Below are 18,787 nucleotides of genomic sequence, written 5' to 3'. Positions count from 1 at the left end.
AGGCTGATTTCTCAGCTGCAGTACAGCACTCAAGGGTGACAATTTTTCCAAAATGGCCCGTCTTCTTTTTTCTCCATTTCTTGTCAGTTAGTTCCTTCTGGGCTTTTACTCTTTGTTTGAATCGGGTTTGAGTCCTTTGTGCATTTTGCCTTTGGCAGGCTCTAGCCCTGAAACCTGCCCAGAAACCAGTGTTTCTGGAAAGGCTAGAAGTGAGGGAGGGTCCCGAAACTTCCCTGTTCTTTGTCTCTGTGTGCCTGAGTAAAATGAGTTCTAATTGGCCGGCTGGCTGTCTGGGAGGACAGCCACCCTACTGGGTGATTGACAGCCTAGGACTGTGAATGAATGGCAATTTGCTTAAAAGGCAAGGTTTTTGGGACTAGAGGCAGAGTCGACCACTGGAGGAAAACATCCGATGAAGACGTGCACCCCCGTAGACCGCAAAGTGCCCAGTGAAGCCCTGCAGATGTGCTGACCTCATTTTCTTTCCGACTGGGAAGACCTGCAAGGGAGGACTTCCTCACTTGGGCTGGTTGGACCAACTAGCCTTAGGACAAGCTTCATTTTGGCGCAATCCCAACATGCTGTGACATTCCGAGACGACAGAATACCAATGCCCGGGGACCCCTGACCATCATCGAGTGCATTGTCTTCGTAAGTGTGAATCCGTCCAAAACTTTGTGGGCATCCAGAGGACCCTACAGAAGCAGGAAATCTTCATCCAGAGTCCCCTCACCAGAGTCCAGGACAGAGGGATCATGTAACTTCCAACCGGAGCTGTTTGTTCTTCTTTGGCACTGAGAAAAAGGCACCAAAACCACAATAGGCAGCTGAATGATAAAGAATCCATTGCTGCAGAGTCCCTCCCTGGGGTGCTACTGCAATTTAATCTCACCCGAAAGGTGCACCATCGTGCGATTGGATTGAGATTTATGAAATATAACCATTGATCCTCTAGACTCTAAAAACCTCAGTTCCAGTATTACATTCCACTAGAGTTGTGTATATCTTCCTCGTATCATACCAGAAAATAGCAACATGCTGTCAAATCTAACAATACAAACAATAAACCTAAACACTTTGCATTTCAAATAACATACCCATAATCCCACCCTGGCTAGCAACCGACAAATGCCAGTAAATATATCCTGCCCCTTGGAACAACCCTTCTGTAGCTGTATTTCATTGAGGAGGTAGCTCTAACCTGCCAAGTACAACTATTCACAGATTCCAACCTGACCAATGGTGTAAAATAAAGGACCTTATTCTCCTATTCCCCCAGCTCACACTGGGGGATAAGGGATGAGACAGGGAAGCCATGCAGGTACACCATGACTGTATGGAGCGGGCCATGGGAGCTAAGCATGGCATGTGGTAATGAATCAACAAATTCTCTGGCGTCATCTTGGGAGGAAAAATAGGGTTTTCCCATTATGTTCCACACACAGTTTAGCAGGGAACAGTATGGAGTATTTAATGTCCTTTTTTCTCAATGCTTGCTTGTCTCAGCGAAGGACCTTCTGGAGGCCTGGACCTTAGTAGAGAAATGCAGAAATATGTGAATAATGTCACTTCCATGGTTCAGCTGACCTTGATACCGGGACAGTTTCAAAATGAGATCCCTGTCCCGGTAGTTCAAAAGGTGTACAATTATCAGTCTTGGGGGAAGTGCCAGGCACTGGCCTTCTGTTTGTGACACCATGAACCGGCTTGATGAGAAAGGATGTTGAGAATTGTTATGGTCCATGTTAGGCAGAATCCTGTGCAGTTCCCTTGGGGAACACTGCAAAAAGATTAAGACTACAGGAGTAAGGAGTAAACCCAATTGGTAGCAGTCTGCACCACCCAGATTTACCTGGTAGCTGTGGCTGAGCAGTCAGACTTCTCTCAAGAAGAGTAAGGCAGTATATAGAGTATACACAATAGGGCTAAAAACACAGTATAGCAAACAAACACTGACCAGAGCTTTGTTATAAAAAGTATATAATTATTTATTTAAAACACACTTTAGGCAATATACTAGCACTCTAAATCAGAAGCAAGTTAAAACACAGTCAGGTAAAGTATACACACCTTCCTTGATAACTATCAGACACATCAGAGTTAAAACACCACGATTTGTTAAAACAGATGTGAACGCGTAACCTGATGGCACTCCAATAGTTCAGTTAAAGGGAGAGAAAAAGGCAGTGCATAGAAATAAAACAGGTCCCAACACTTTTAGGAGTTCTCAGCAAGGGAATAAAGGCAGTATATACTGTAGAACCAAAGTTCATAGGCCAGGGCCACTTTAAATGGAGCAAAGCGAAATGTGCCCAGGATCACATGGTTTAAAATGCACTAAAAGTCTTTGCAGAATGTTCAGAAGAGGTTGGGGCGATTCAAGAAGGTAAAGTTAGAAGGTCTGGGGCCAACCCAGTTGGAAAGCCAAGGATTTAAGGGTCACCTTGGGCAAACTGAAAAAAGGGAGGCCAGGCAGGACACAGTACCGTAAATAGAGAGGAAGCTCCAGCAGTGGCAGTTGTTCCTGGCAGTGGTTGCAGTTCGTTGTTTCGACCAGGGGAAGAGAGGATCTCGTCGAGGAGGAAACGTGGAGTCGTTGCACTGCACAGGGATGAAACCAGCCGCGGAGTTCGGCGGTAAAAGGTGCGTTACTTTTATTCACAGTCAAAGTGGTGAAGCTTGGCTATCCGGCCGCCGGGGTGCTTGGCACGGGCGATTCGACCAAGAGACGTCTTTGGAAGGTGAACGGGGCGAACAGGTTGGTCCCACCAGCTCAGAGGAAGAAGACTCGTCCAGCAGAAGATCTTCTCTTGTCGTTGGGAAAGTGGTGAGTTTGTTGCAGCAGGGCTTCACCGGTGGTGTTGTCATTGCAGATGACTCAGCTTCTTCCCTCTTTGATTCTTAGGTCCTGTGGCGCCTTCTGAAGTTCCAGCCCCAAAGGCCCTGCTTTTATGCAGAAAAAACCCCATTCAACAGCCTAGCTGACACTGATCCAATCAGAACAGAGTGCGACTTGAGTTGTTAAGGCAACGCAGTCCAGGGTGCCAATTCCTCTCCCCACCCATCCTGTGGAACCCAGACAGAGTGGCACCATTTGGAGGGCTTCTTGTCATAAATCTCTCCCCGTCTCACCTGAGATCGCTTCTTGGTCTGTTCCACGGGAGGATTCCTCTTGTGGACGGATCGGGTCTTGTATAGACTCGCTCGAGTCTCGTCCGGCTGCAGAGTGCGTTCAGAGTTCCGGGAAGGCCGCTGTTCCAGGATGTCCAGGAAAGTAGGTAGCGGTCGCTAAGAATGGGGATTCCAGGAGCTGAAAAGAGGGAAGGGGAAAAGGAAGGAAGAAGGAACCAGGATCTTGGACAGTGGAATCGCTGAACAGCACACACACGTCAAGTCACTACCTAATGATAGCGTTGAGACGCGCGGGGCTGTGGGGGCGTGGCCAATTTATAGGACGTGCCGTGTTCGATGTGTAAGCTGGCGCGAGGCAAGTCGCTTGTTACGGCCATGTTGGGAGTAACAAAGAATACAAGCCCCGGCGTGATAAGGACCAGGAAGTCCAGAAGGGGCAGGTTCTATGGGCCATACACTTCTGTGGAGAAGCCTGCCAAAAATTGGAACAAAGGGCTCGACCTTGGTCAGAGTTACAGAGATGGACACGAACGCCATTTTAGAAAAGAGTTCTGGCAAAAAGACTCAACCGTTGATTTAATATTAAATAAATAAACCGGCAGTATCTTTAACATTGCACCAAAAAGTGGTGTGTTTAAAATCAATGGGAAAATCCCATAGAGAATATTCCGGTGGAATATTTTGCATGGTAACCACTGCCACCAGCCAGAAACTCGACAAGGGGGGACTGGACAGTGCCCCCTTGAAAACAGACCGCGAGGCAACATAATTAACCCCTTCAAGTACTTCCACAATATGATGGTTTGTACTGGTTCTGTTCACAATTTAAGACTAGTAAAGTCAATGGTGACTTTACATGCCCTGAGAGACAGTAGTCAGTCCCAGGGTATGGAGTCTGTTTGGGGGTCACTATGACACCCCTGTGTTACTGCACTGAGGGTGCTGTGTAACACATACACAAAAAACAGATGATACCCTATGGAGTAAAAGACCCCATAGCCCAAAATCACACAAATAGTCAGAGACATACCTCAAATCATGCCTAAGAGTGGGAGTAAAAGAGTCTCACTCTTAGCAGGAGAAAAAAACAAACCCAAAAAATCCAGCAAAGCTGCTGGGGGACTCACTAGGTTTGGGAAATTAGCCTTATAAGAGAATTCTCCCTAACAGTCCAGCAGATCCTTCAGGAGTAGTTCCACAAACAGTTCAATCAAGCCTGTATTACATTTGTCAGCCACTCCTGTGATACTAATATTATTCCTGTGGGACCTGTTTTCTAAGTCATCTTGTTATCAGACAGTCTACAAGGTCTTCCTGATGTGCCAAGCTTTGAGGACAGTGTGGACAGTCCGTCCTCAACGGTGGACACCCTCTCTTCTTGTGTAGATGCTCTTTCTTGTGGTCTACCTTGCAATAAAAATACATTTATAAGTGGTGCTGTTCTGCTTGAAGGAACTAAGCCGTATATTGCCAAAGTAGTATTGGTTGGGGTATTTGGGGGGCAAAGGACAAGTGTAAGTTAGTGAAGAAAAAATGAATTTTGCAGTGAAACGTGCAGTACATCAGACACTGTTACCTGGTGCAATGTGGGTCTGTGCTTGAAGGTCTCAAACACTCTATCAAAGGGGAACGAACTACAACAGCTTTCCCCAGGGTAAGCGTAACCGCTTTCACCCTGTTCTTGACTACTTTTAGTCTTTGAACTGTGTATCTACTTGCTACCTGTACCTTTCTGTTTCCGTCAGCATTGACATCATGTGGGAGAGCCTTGGTTTGTCCCTTTTACTACAGATTCCCTCAACCAGGCATCTTTCTCTGACCCGGACGTTGGACCTAGATCAGTCTCCACTCCATCTTCCTCAAAAAGATGGTAAAAAACGAAAAGATGTAGTGCAAAGTTGATAGCACAGCTTCTTCATCCAAGCACTGTTCGTGCTTTGTCAAGGTGGCATCCCAACCTCTGGTAATATAATACAAAATGGTCTTGTATAGCCCGACCTCTGCCATCTTGGCAAACTTTGGGTACCTAAGACTCTGTCTTCTTCTAATGAGCCATAACCAACAATTACTCTTTACTACGATTTGAACTCCTGCAAATATGGAGGAGGCAAGACAAGCCATTATACAGATGTTTTAGGGTAATTGCCCGGCTCATTTTGTGACTCCTACTCACAGTCTCTGCCTTCTTTGTTTAACAGTTCTGCTGGTCAGGTGCCTTTCAGAGCAATTGTTTAGGATCCTCTGGCTCCACCTAAAATACTGATTGTCCATGCCAGGATCCTGGCTCCATTGGTTTCCATCCCTTTATTTGGTACACTTGCAGTGCTGCCATTCCCAGACCAGATGACAGTTTCGTTGGCACTGCCTCCTTCATATGTGCAGCTTACAACGCCATGCCTTATGCATCTAAGCAGGAGCAGGCCAAACCTTTGTCACTTTTATTTCATGACCTTTTGTTTCAGATTTTACATGTAAATGATGTCTGACCATATTTCACTCAGGGTTATGATATTAATAGAGTACATAGTGATAAAACAGTTGAAGAGATACTGTCTTCAGTATTTTGTGCAAGTGCATTTTCCAAGTGCTGTCGGCTGTGGAGGGTTTGGGCTGTGGACCGATCCTTTCTACTTCCAAGAATATACCTACTTGATTTACTCACCTGCTAGCCCCACCCCCTTTCCCAGAATTCCATAAAACCAGCAGGTGCAGGCATTTTGGGCAAGTGCATTTTCCAAGTGCTGTCGGCTGTGGAGGGTTTGGGCTGTGGACCGATCCTTTCTACTTCCAAGAATATACCTACTTGATTTACTCACCTGCTAGCCCCACCCCCTTTCCCAGAATTCCATAAAACCAGCAGGTGCAGGCATTTTGGGCAAGTGCATTTTACAAGTGCTGTCGGCTGTGGAGGTATGGATGATAAATAAGATATTTAAAGGACATTTATAGCAACTCTCAAACTTAATAACCTTCTAAATTATTATATCTTCATTCTGTTTTGTTTTCCCTTGTTTTAGATTTACTCACCTGCTAGCCCCACCCCCTTTCCCAGAATACCATAAAACCAGCAGGTGCAGGCATTTTGGGCAAGTGCATTTTAGAGTGGTATTGAGTTGAATTTTTGGTGATTTTTATTTTATTTTTTATAAACTTATTTCTGCTGAGTTATATTTTTTCACTATTTCTTTTGTATTGTTTCTGTTATCATTGTTCTTCGTATGCTAACGAAACGCGGTGATATTTACTCTGAATCGTGGCCTTTGGTGTATTTTTATTATTGTTAGTTGATGCTGTTTTCTCTTACAACTGCCATGCCGGCTCTTAATGAAATAGCGGCTCATGTTGCTGCCGTGCTGGTAACCCCCGAGTTAACCACGCGCATTACTCATCTTTCGCACAGCAGCAGGGCTGTTTAAATCCTCGTTCATTTTCACCTACAGCTGACATCCGTAAATGTTGTGCCCCGGCTACTAAAACTCTTGTACTCAAATACTATCGGCGGTGTCAAGTGGGGCCGCAGAGACTTCCATAGGAACTAGAGCGAGCGGCGAGAGAGTGGATTTACTCACACACCGCCCGACTCGTTAGTTCAAGCAGGGGCATTATTACTTACACCTCTGCAACCGGAGGCTTTGCCCGTCCGGGCTGCTGAGGAACTTAAGTCTAATGCCCAACCCTCGAGTGGGGTCTCCCGCCTAAATGATTTTGTCGGCTCTCGATCGCAGAGACTACAGAGTGTGGCTGTTTCTGTCCCAAACATCGTAGATTGTGAATTTGACAAAATGTCAGGCCGCAAAGTGAATGAAATGTACGAGGAAGTGCATCCTGCAGTTTTACAAAATTCTGATGCGATTCCTCAGGTACGAGATCTATCTCATTCCTCGGTGATGTTTTCGCGTACAGCCATGAATTCCTCTGCCTTATCCATTTCTTACACCCAGCCGACCCCAAGGCTCAAAATGGCAATAGGTCACCAATAGCTATACCCCAGGCAACTATTATGGAATATTTAGTGGGGCTGGATACGTCCTTCACGTCCACGAATGCAGCCCTTTTCTCCCTTACTAGATTATACGAGATTCTTGATAATAAATTAAATGTACAACATACCCTTTTAACGCAATTAGTACACGGGAATAAAACGGGGCCAAATCATTGTTTTAGCTGTGACAAATTGATACGGTTTGAAGAAAAATCTTTTGATGAACATTGTATGCAACCAGCGGCGAACGTTACTGTAGAGGAAGTTCTTCTGAAAGATTGTTCGCCTGCCCGGCAAACTAAGTTTGTACAATCCGAGAAACAGAATAAACAAGAACACTCAAAAGACCCTGTTTTGAATAAGGGAAGCATTTCCAAATCTCCCATACCTAATGCAATTAATGTCACAGAATCGACCTGTCAACTTGTCCAACCTTGTTTATGAAAAGAAAAAGGTAAAACTGAAACATATTGAACACTTTGTTGCTAACAAAGGCGACTCTGCCATGAATAATGTAGAAAGCAAGTCGCTTAAGGCGAATGACGATATAACCCCAGCTCCAAACTGTAACATATTTGATACCAAAGTGAAAACAGCCCTTGCTAATCACCCAACAAAAAAATCCCAAATCAAATTGTGCGTGGGTAATAAAATCACTGGCTCGCGTCAATTTTATACAAAATCTAACTTTGCCCAAAACGGCGGCGGGGATAGCATGAGTAGCAATTGCTAAGAAGTATCGTAAGGCCCACTTTCAGAAGACAGTACAGCTCCCTCGGGATGGGTACCAGGTCCATGACTTGACATATGAGCCCTTGGATGCACTAGTTCACCTGAGTGAGCAACAGAGTCCTTGCCGACTCCACAGGTCAACGTGGAGGCTAAATGAGCATCAGTTGATCCTTTTACAGGCCTTCTACCCATCCAGGTAGATTTGCAGCTTGTGGTTCAGACAAAAGAAATAGTCCCAGATGAACCTATCGGCTTTAAACTAGACAACCAGATGACACTCGAGGGGTGGAGGGAGGAGATTGCACAATCCTTACACCGTTTCTTTTCACGACCGAAACAGCAGGAGGTGTTTACATCAAGAGATAGTCAAATAATGAGGGATGAACCAATGCCCTGAAATAATAAAAGGCATTGGTCTCGACCAGTGTATTAACCAGTCCAAGACTTGAAGCAAACCACTAGGCCGTCGCAAGCAAACCACAAGCTCTCCCATCTAATTTTACAATGTCACTCGCATCCATTCCCTATGTATGATCTCAATAGGCAATCCGTTATGACTATTTTTGCAGAAATACCTGTTTTAGAAGATAATTCTTCAAATGACATTGAGAGCTGTATGTCATCTTCATAGCACTGAAATTTAGGGTTGAAGGTAGAGATCCTGTGCGCAAAAGGGGCCATGTAGACATTGAAGAACCAAGGGGATAGGTTAGATTCCTGGGGGACACTACAAGTAGAGAGAGTGATAGAGGAGAGAAAGGACCCAAGTCCCACATGGGAAGGACGATCAGAGAGCAAAGAGGCAAGCCACGCCAGGGCCAGATTTGAGATGCCCAGGGTATCACGGAGACAGGAGATCAGGATGTCGTGGTTTACTGTGTCGAAGGCAGAAGAGAGTTTGAGAAGAATGAGGACAGAAGGAGTCAGAATTTGAGAGCAGGTCTTCATGGGTGTTCAGAAGAGCAATTTCCGTGCCTCTGGGTGCTCTGAAGCCAGAATGATGAGCATGGGGCCAACCAACAGATTCAGTGCGGAGGTTAAGCAGAGAAATTAGCTCTCTCTGAAAGAGTTTGCCCATGAAAGGAGTGATCGAGATCAGGCGATAGTTTGCCGGGATAGAAGGGTCAGCAGAGGGTTTTTTGAGCAGAGTGCGCACAAGAGAGTGCTTGAGAGAAGTGGGGAAGATTCCAGTCGTGAAAGAGAGGTTGCAGAGGACGGCCAAGGCTGGAGCAAGAGAATCAATGTTGTCCTTGATGGTTTTAGGAGGGCATGGGTCAACCTGTTTGGAGGAGGCTTTCAGGGACCTTACTTGTCTGGAGACCTCCTCAGGTGTGACAAGGGAGAGGGAGGAGAGAAGGGGGTAGTGCCCAAAGGGGGGTCCAAGAGATGTGGGTGCCGGCGAATATGCGTGGGAGAGAGAGGACAGGATGTCCTGTGTTTTGGCAGTGAAGTGTGCAGCCAGGGCCGAGCAAAGGGCATGGGTGGGTGCAGTAGAGGAAGAGGCTGCAGTAGGATTGGCCAGTTCCTTTCAGACTTTGAAGAGTTCAGCCGTGTTTTTATATGCCCCTGAGATGCAGGCTTGAATATAGACACTCTTCTTGGAGCGGATGCAGAGTCTATATTGCCTTTGACGAAGGCAGCAGACCAGTTTGTCAGATGGTGCACCTGAAGATCCCCATTTCCGTTCCACTGCTCTGCACTTTCGTTTGGGAGTCAGCTACAGGAGTAGGAGGAGGATAGTAGGTGGAGGCAAAGGCAGCCACTGTCACCCGACATGGGTTGTGTAACCTTGAAGGCAGGAGGCAGGGAAGGGCGTGCCAGTGCTAGAGGAGAAGAGAGCTTCATGTGGGAGGAGAGAAGAGAATGATCAGTCCAGGAGAGTGAGGTAGTGTGAGGGATGTCTGCAGAGATGAGAACATCTAAGGTGTGGGCAGCGGTGTGCGTGGGGCCAGAAGGAAGAATGGAGAAAGAAAGGGAGACGCATAGGTTGCAGAAAGAACCTGAAGAGTCGGGAGAATCAAGATGGATGTTAAGATCCCTCAGCAGGAGCAGTTGGGCGGAGGAAGAAAGGAGAGAGGAGGCCAGGTCAGCCTATTCAGAGAGGAAGAGGGTGGACTGGCCCGGCAACCAATAGAACGTGGTCAGAGTAAGAGAGGAGACAGAAGATAGAGAGCCTGCAGACCAGACATTCAAATGAAGAGTAGACATGAGTGGGAATGATGGAAACAGGGATCCACTCGGGAAAGATCAGGGCTACTTCCTCTCCTGGTCTGTTAGGCCTAGGAACAGAGAGGATCTTGTAGCCTTCAGGGAAAAGTGTGTCAAAATCTGTGACAGAGCTGTCCTTGAACCATGTCTCAGTAAGGACAAGGACATCGAGATCCAGGAGTTCAAGAGGTGACAGATATTAGAGGAGTGCTTGACAGCCGAGCGAGAGTTGAGCCTGGCAACGTGGAGCAGATTGCTGTTTTTGAAAGACTTAAGAGGGAGGTACAGGGGATAGTGGTTCTTCCAGTAAGTGGCGAGAGTGCCTGAGAGATAGAGGTAGGAAGGGATAGAGGAGCCTAGGCTGACAAGGATGTCGGTGAGGGAAGTGTAGGCAAGGGAGCCAGGACAGTAGTAGATGGCAAGGGAGCTAGTGTAGGAGGGGCTAAAGGGAGCCCCAGAAGCAGCGGCATTGGGCGGCAAGGGCACCAGAGTGGTGGAGGCTGACGAGGTTGTTAGAGCAGTGCATGTAGGCAAATGAGCCTGTACAGTTGCAAGCTACAGGGGAGCAGTTGTGAGAGAGGCAGTGAGGTTAGTAAGAGGTACGGTAGCCAAGGTGTGCATAGCTGGCAAGGCAGCCCATGTGGAGGAAAGTTGAAAGTTGATAAGGCGAGGAAGAAGCCTATCAACAAGTAAGAGGTTGGGTTGAGGCCCTTGTACCAGGATGGTACCATTTCGATAGTCATTTATGATGATCCTGGAGGTGGAGAAGGAGGCCAGAAGGACCTCCTAGTGGGTTCCACCATCAAAGTTGGAGGAAGAGTAAGGAGAGAGCAGAGCGATCATATGAAGAGTCCACAGGTTTGGGGAGGGAACAACAAAGAGGATGTCGGTGAGAGTCTCTCTGGTGGAAGCAATGACGTAGGTGTCAGCGATAGGCAGTCCTGGGTTTGAGCCCAGTGTGTACTCCTTAGGTTTCTTCCTGCCAGCCTTAGTGAGAGGTGAAGGATAGGAAATAGAGAAGCAGTTAAAGAAGATAGGAGAGATAGAAAGTGCCATTATGAGGGGCACAGAGTGTGGTACACTTAACTCGGGCAGAGCAGCCGAGGTCCGTGGGAGGAAGTAGTGAAGGAGGGAGCAGGTGCACAAGGATATGCAACAGGACTGGGAAGAAACAAAGGGATCTGAAGGGGTGAGGGAACAGAAAACAGACCAGAACAGAGGCCAAGGGAAATAACCAGTCAGCACAGTCCCAAGAAAATGTGGGATGAGCACATTGACACCTAAATTGATTTTTAGCTAGTAGCAGAAACATGTACGAATAGCACACACCTAAATTCACTTTTTTAACTGGCAAAAGAACAATGCAAGATGAGCACAGACCTAAATTAGATTTTTTAACTGACAGCAGAAACAATGCAAGATGAGCACACACCTAAAACGGTATTTAGCTAGCAGCAAAACAATGCAAGATGAGCACACACTTAAATTCAGTATTTAGCTAGGAGAAGAACAAAGCAAGATGAGCACACACCTAGATTCGATTTTTTAACTGTTAGAGGAACAATGCAAGATGAGCACACACCTAAATTCCATTTTCCATTTTTTTTTATCTGGCAGCAGAACAATGCAAGATGAGTGCTCACACCTGCATTCGATTTTTAACTGGCAGCAGAACAGTGCAAGATGAGCACACACCTAAATTTGTTAAATTCGATTTTTAACTGGCAGCAGAACAATGCAAGCACAGTAAGGTAGACAAAGTTAGTGTTTATGACATGTGGAACTGGGAAGAAATGCTATCTGAGGTAGATTAGAGCAAGTGGCACAGGCACAGCCGAGAGGGATGCAGCAGGCAGACGGAGCAACAGTCAACACTCACGTGATAGCTGAGGGGGGATTCCATAGCCCCAGGGCGCATGGATGAGGTACCCAGCCTCAAGGCGCATATTGCTAATTGTAGGATCTAAGAGGCCACATAACGCACAGTCAGGCCCAGACAGGCACAGACAGGGTCTTCGATGTGGGCCATTGTTGCTGGTGCTGGCTCCCGCCTCCCGTTGCCCCTGATAGGTAGAAAAAGAGGTCTGTAGCCAATCACAGGGGGCCAGGCTGCAAACAAAGGAAGGCTCCACAAGTCGATGCAGGAGCGGCCATCTTGGAGAGTGGCACGATCCCTGGAGAACTGTACAAATAAATGGAAAAAACCCTTTTTCTCATTTTAGGCAGAACAGATGCATCTGCAAAACAGCCGCTATGCTACAGAGGCCTTTAAGTAGATATTGCTCCAATTTCACAGTGAAAAATAAAGCAACATGCACAAAGCTTTTCCATTAAGGCCCCCACTTCATATTAAATGCAGGGTGATGTGGAAAGCTCTTTTCATGGAGCCCGGATGGCTTACCTTCCTGAGGGAATGGGTGAAGCTGAGGAGGAGGCAGAGGGGCTGGAGGTAGCACACTGTTCAGCTGCTTTTCTTGGATAATGAAGGAGTTAAGGAGTTAGGGGAGCTTCTAGCTCTAGAGGCCTCCGTGTTTTAAAGGGGATTTCATTTCTCCCATTGCCTAAGGGTTTATGAATGTTTTCACCCATATTAAGATGTTCCACTTGGGGAGCTAAAAGATCTTTCTGACGACAAGCATTACATACTTTGGCATTGCGGAGATGTCTTCCAGGGAGGAAGACGCATGCTGCCTCTCACCCAACTGAGTCCTCCTGTTCCCCTGGGCCCTTTAACTTCCCAGGTGATCTTCCCACAGAACATGCCCCCCCCCACCAACCCAAGGTCAGGATCATAAAGCGTCTGCCTTTCCCTGGCCACCTGGAAGGAGACTTTAGGTAGGGTCTTTGTGAGGACTCTGCAGGATGCATCACAGTCCCCTTACCTCAGTTCCTTTTTTCCGTGCGCTCAGAACACTGTATGGGAACATAGCTCGATTCTTCGATTTGATAGATTCTTGCTACGCCAAAATGTCTGGTTCTAAACTGTCTGGGTTCAATGGTGGCAACACCCTATGGCCCCACACACTATCTGAGTGCGGTGTAGGCATGGTACAATTAGAAAAAGGTTTCAATGGATTGCTTTTCTCCCGCAGATTCCTCATCTTGATAGGTATCCCTATCCAGCTCTGGTGTTCAGAAACTTTTTTGACAGGGGACGTAGTGGACATTGAATCGACCGTCGATCATCGCCTCGTCTAGCTGGGTGCTCGATCGTCGGCCCCGGACGTGACATCGGGCATCGTATAAATACCACATCATTATGCCTCATACTAAAGTTCCTTATTTCTGCGTGCATGCACGCTACATTGGGAACACGACTTTGAGTTTACTGTTTTTCGTTCAAATTTGAATTTTTTGTTCTTCATAAACCTCGACTGCAATGTCTAATCACCGGATATCAGGCTTCAAAAGCCCACTAATTGCGAGGCCAAAGAAAATGTCAATGACCGTTCCCCACGACGTCCATCTATGGTGCTTGGGTGCGAGTCATGACACGGAGGCCTGCGTGAAATCTCTGCCACGGTCGCTTGTTGGGTCTTCAGAGGCCGATACGGAAGAGCACACCCCTGAGAAGGGTAAGGATAGGTATTGTAAGAAAACTAAGAAGCAGTCCCACTCTAGAAGCCATTCTTCTTTATCTTCTTTGCGAAAGAAGAAACAGCATCACCACTGATGCAAATCCAGCTCATCGTTGGAACGAGTTAAGGGACCTACCACCCGGAAAGAGTGGAAAGGTTTTAAGTCTGAAATGCTGGAAATGTTTAAACAGCAGGCTGCTGTCAGTGCGGCCCCTCCACCCCCCTGAACAGCAAGCCTTGGCAGCGAAAGCAGCGCTTGCTGTTCCCAACCCCACGCTAGCCGGTCCGTTGACTCCATGGACATCAACCAAGCCTTTGGGCTCGACGCCAACAGAGGCACAAAAACCGTTGACGGTTGTCTGTCAAAAGACTCGTACCCACGACGTGCATTCGTCGGCCAAGCCTTCCTCGACGTGATAACCGTCCCAACAGCGAAACCTTTTATGCTGACTATTGGTGATGGTTCTTTTGTCCCGCTATCGAGGACAGGATTTTTTGAGTCGATGCAATCAATCTTCGACGCAGACCAGCCAGACAACCAATGGAACATTCACCCAATGTATTCAGGCATTGGCGGAGTCGATTTATTTTGATGACCAGTCCAATTTATTAGCGTTAGCCTAAGGTTTACAAAATGCAAGTGGGCTGTATACATCCCCAGATCCCGAGTTCCAGCAAAGCCAACCTTGCAAGCATACTCATGCTAAACTCAGGGCCTTAGTGGAAACAGTGGTATACACCCTTGGCTTAAAAACCTCTGCTGCACCCCTTCAGGGGTATGACCTCACTGATATTCTGGATGAAGGAAGGTCCAGCAGTCAAGCATAATATGCTTTTCAGTCCAGCTATAGCTGACCCCCTAGCCTCTTTATGGCAGCACCCATGCACAATGCCTCCCATAAGCGCCAATTGTATGGGAAAATATAGGCTGGCTAGAGGAGTTCCTTCATTCCTCTCCTCGTACCCTTCACCAGAAGGGTTGGTTGTGCAAGCTGCCACTATCGCATCCAGAGGTGCAGCCTCTACGTCCAATCTACCGCCAGATAGAGAGGGTAAAAAACTTGACGCCAAGGAGGTTTTTACCTCAGGCAGTGTGGCCTTGAAGGCCACTAATGTGGCATGCGGTTTTGCCAAATTTTCATTTGGTCTCTGGAAGGCTGTGGAACCAGCCACTCGATACATCCCAGAAGGGGAACTGCAGGATGGTTTTATACAACTGGTGGAGGATGGGAAGGAGGTGGCCAAGCAGTCGTTACAAACGGGCCTGGACGTGGCGGACTGCGTTTGCCGGTCAATGGGATCAGCAGTACTAATGAGAAGACAGGCCTGCTTAAAAACCTCACGTTTCTCGCCAAATGTCCAAACAGGCTGCTAGACATGCCCTTTGAGGGAGATATGCTTTTTGGTCGAAAAGCTAACGACTCTTTAGAAAAATTCTAACTCACTGGGCCTAGCTGCACAGCCGGCAAGCCTGCCTTTAGCTGTGCCTCAAGAAGCAGAGGCTATAGACGCTACGTACTCTATGGCAGAAAGCAGCAACACCCGCAAGCCAGTCAAGGGCAGAGGCATTTCTTGCGTCTCAGAAGGGGCAGAGGGGCTTCTAGAGGCCAGCAGCAAGGGGTGGCTCTGCCCTCTAAGCCGCTTTGATTTCTCCTCCCACGACTTAACGGTTGGTTAACCGTTGGCATGACATGGGCCCCAGTGGCTGGAGATTACCTTCGATGCCTGGGCCCTGCAAACAATTTGGTGGGGCTGTTGTCTGCCCTTTTTAAGAAAGCCACCGGATAGACGCCCACCGCCTCGAATCCAACCGGGACAAGAGCTCCAGGAAGGGCTGAGAGCCCTGTTGTCGAAGGGTGGCATGGAGGAAGCAACTTCCTATCAGAGAGGGTCGGACTGGTATCCCTGGTATTTCCTGGTGCGGTGGAAGCGGTCTACATCCCATCCTGGACCTTAGGGCCTTAAACAAGTTCCTGGTGAAGGACAAATTGAGGATGGTGACGTTGAGAGAAATTCTCCACGCTCTAGAACTTCAGGAATGGCTGGTATCAATAGACCTACAGGACGCTTATTTCCATGTGCCGATACGCCAAAAGCACAGGAAGTTCCTAAGGTTCCTCATAGCGGACAAGCACTATCAGTTCCAAGTGCTGGCCTTTGGGTTGACCTCTGCTCCAAGGGTCTTCACCAAGCTCATGGCGGTAGTCACGGCTCACCTCAGGAGATCTGGGGTCCATGCATTTCTATACCTGGACGACTGGTTGATCCGGGGGATGCCAGCGGGGCAAGTTTTATCTCTTCTACAGTGCACTTCTCTACTAGTGCACAGGCTGGGCTTCTCCTTGAACTCCTAAACTTGAAGTCCCATCTAACACCAGTACAAAATCTCCAGTTCATCGGAGCAGTCCTATATGCTCAGATAGGGAAGGCTTTCCCTCCCAAAGAGAGCCGACAGCATAGCACAAATGGTACATTTGTTCCGGAACCATGGCACTTTACCAGCGGCTTACTTGCTCTGCCTCTTCGTTCTTATGGCCGCCTGTATTTTTCTAGTGCCAGAGGCCAGGCTTCATATGAGATCCCTTCAGTGGCTCCTAAGGGACCAGTGGCCTCAATACCTCGGAGCGTTCATGGATCCTCTCTGGGTGGCCAACCAAGTGGTCCTCGACCTCGATTGGTGGGTCACCCGCAGCAATCTCATGGTGGGGGAACCCTTCTGGCCTCCTTGACCTCAGACCCGAGTGGTCACGGATGCGTCTCTGAAGAGTTGGGGCGCTCACTGCGAGGTCTTGCAGGTGAACGGCCTTTGGTCAGCGACAAAAGCCAGGTGACACATCAACAAGCTGGAGTTGCGAGCCATCAGACAAGCTCTGAGGGCCTTTGCCCCATCCCTCAAGTGGAAGCATGTCCTGATTCTCATGGACAACACAGTGGCCATGCACTACCTGAACAAACAAGGTTGCATGTGCTCCCATCCGCTCTGCTCAGAGGCATTGCAGCTGTGGTTCTGGTTACTGGAGAATCAGATCTCAGTCTCGGCAGTTCATCTGGCGGGGACAGAGAACAGTTTGTCGAATGCTCTGAGCAGGCAGAGCACAGTCTCACATGAGTGGGAAGTGTGCCAGGAAGTACTGGAGGAGATCTTCTCTCTCTGGGGTACCCCAGCAATGTATCTGTTTGCCACAGAGTTCAACAGGAAGTGATAACAGTTGCTCGAGGGAAATACCAGCGAAAGGCACACTGGGGGACGCGTTTCTGGTGGCCTAGATGTTCGATCTCCACTAAACCCCTCCCCTCTCCCCGATTTCTGTCATTCCTTGGGTTCTCAGGAGGTTGAGGAGATTTTGAGCGACCATGATCTTGATCATTCCGGACTGGGCGAGGAGAACTTGGTACTCCGATCTCCTGGATCTGTCCACCTCACCGGTTGCCTCAGTGCCCGGATCTCCTGACCCAGTTGGAAGGTAGAGTGCTTCACCCGACCCCAGACTCCCTCAACCTACATGCGTGGCTCTTGAGAGGATGAGGTATAATGACTGGGACCTCTGAGAGGAAGTACTTGAGGTGTTGCTGGCTGCACACAGACTGTCTACAAGATCTCTGTACGCATGCAGGTGGAGAAGATTTGAGGCATGGTCAGGGAAGGCAAGATCAACCCCATCTCTTGCCCCACCACTAAAGTGATGGAATTCCTTCTGTCACTGGCCTTAGCGGCCTTTCCGGTCACCACAGTCAAAGGCTATTTGGCGGCCTTGTCTGTGTTCAAAAGGTCCCCGGACCATGGTTGTTTCTTCACTTTTCCGTTCTTGGCCTAATTCCTAAATTGCCTTCTCAGTAAGTTCCTAGCAATTCCTTTTATTGTCCCAGATTGGGATCTTAATCTGGTTTTAACGTATTTGATGGCGACTCCGATCGAGCCCATGCACTCTTGTTATCCCTTAAAACGGCATTCTTGGTTGCAATCACATCAGCCAGGAGGGTTAGTGAGTTACAGGCGTTGTGCTGCAAACCTCAATTTTTTACGTTTTTTTTGGGAGAACGCTTTTTTCAACGTCAGACCTGGCTTCCTTCCTAAAGTGGTTTCAGAGTTTCACCTTCCTCAGTCAATTGATTTGCCTGTATTTTACCCTCCACCCCATCCCTCAAAAGAGGAAGAGCAGTTCCACCATCTTGACCCCAAAAGAGCCGTACATTTCTACGTGGCTTGTACATCTGAGTTTCGAAAACTGATGAGTTGTTCTTTGCCCATTCATTATCCTGTAAAGGTCTCACCATAACCAAGCAAACCCTGTTGCGTTGAATTATTTTATGTATATCCGAATGTTACCAGTCGGCAGGCAGGTAGCTTTCTCCTGGCATCAGGGCACATTCTACCAGGGGGGTCTCAGCCTCTATAGCCATGCACAGGGGAGTTCCCATTGGAGACATATTTCGTGCAGCCACTTGGTCGTCCCTGGATACATTTGCCTAGCATTACTCTTTAGATGTTGCACGTGGAGCAGATGCAAGATTTTGTAGAGCAGTTCTACAAAATCTGCTTGTTTAATGCTTACTGCTATCTATCAAAATGAGAAAAGCAATCCATTGAAAGAGAAATTACTTTCCGTAATGATCTTTCCATGGATTCTTCTCCCGCAGATTCCTCATCGCCCCTCCCTCCCATCCATCCCTACTCAGAAAGTCCCTGTGGCTTAACGCTTCTGTCCAAGTGAGGAGACAACTGATGATGGTTCTAAGGTGACTGCTTCTATCTTACTATCTTTTAAAATAAAACAATTTAAAAAAATCTATTTTTTAATCTACTAATTCTGTGGGGTATCTCCGTTGGGAGGTATCCCATTCTTAAGTTTTTTGCAGGCTGGTTAGCCTCCCTCCCATTGTTGTCCTCGTCAGCGTTCAGGCACAGGGTAAAAAAGGGGAGGAACTGAAGCATGGGGCATAGTGACGTGGTATTTATATGACGCCTGTAATCACGTCCGGAGCCGATGATCGAGCACCCAGCAAGACGAGGCAACGATCGATGGCCGAGTCGAAGTCCTCTACTCCCCCTCTCGAAAAGGTTTCACAGCAGAGCTGGATAAGGATATCTATCAAGATGAGGAATCTGTCGGGGAAGAATCCTTGGAAAACATCATCACGGTAAGTCATTTCTTCT

General features: G+C 47.7%; 1 protein-coding gene across 4 annotated transcripts in view; it reads left to right on the top strand.

Annotated features, from left to right (window-relative positions):
- Positions 1-18,787, top strand: part of IFT88 (intraflagellar transport 88) — a 2,010,164-nt gene that overhangs the window by 1,804,582 nt on the left and 186,795 nt on the right. The gene's annotated exons all lie outside the window — the stretch shown is intronic.

This window comes from Ambystoma mexicanum, chromosome 7q, assembly GCF_040938575.1.
Source record: "Ambystoma mexicanum isolate Mex_15411 chromosome 7q, UKY_AmexF1_1, whole genome shotgun sequence".
Lineage (NCBI taxonomy): Eukaryota > Metazoa > Chordata > Amphibia > Caudata > Ambystomatidae > Ambystoma > Ambystoma mexicanum.
The sequence above is the reverse complement of the archived record's forward strand: the minus strand, read 5'-3'. Positions and strand labels throughout refer to the sequence as shown.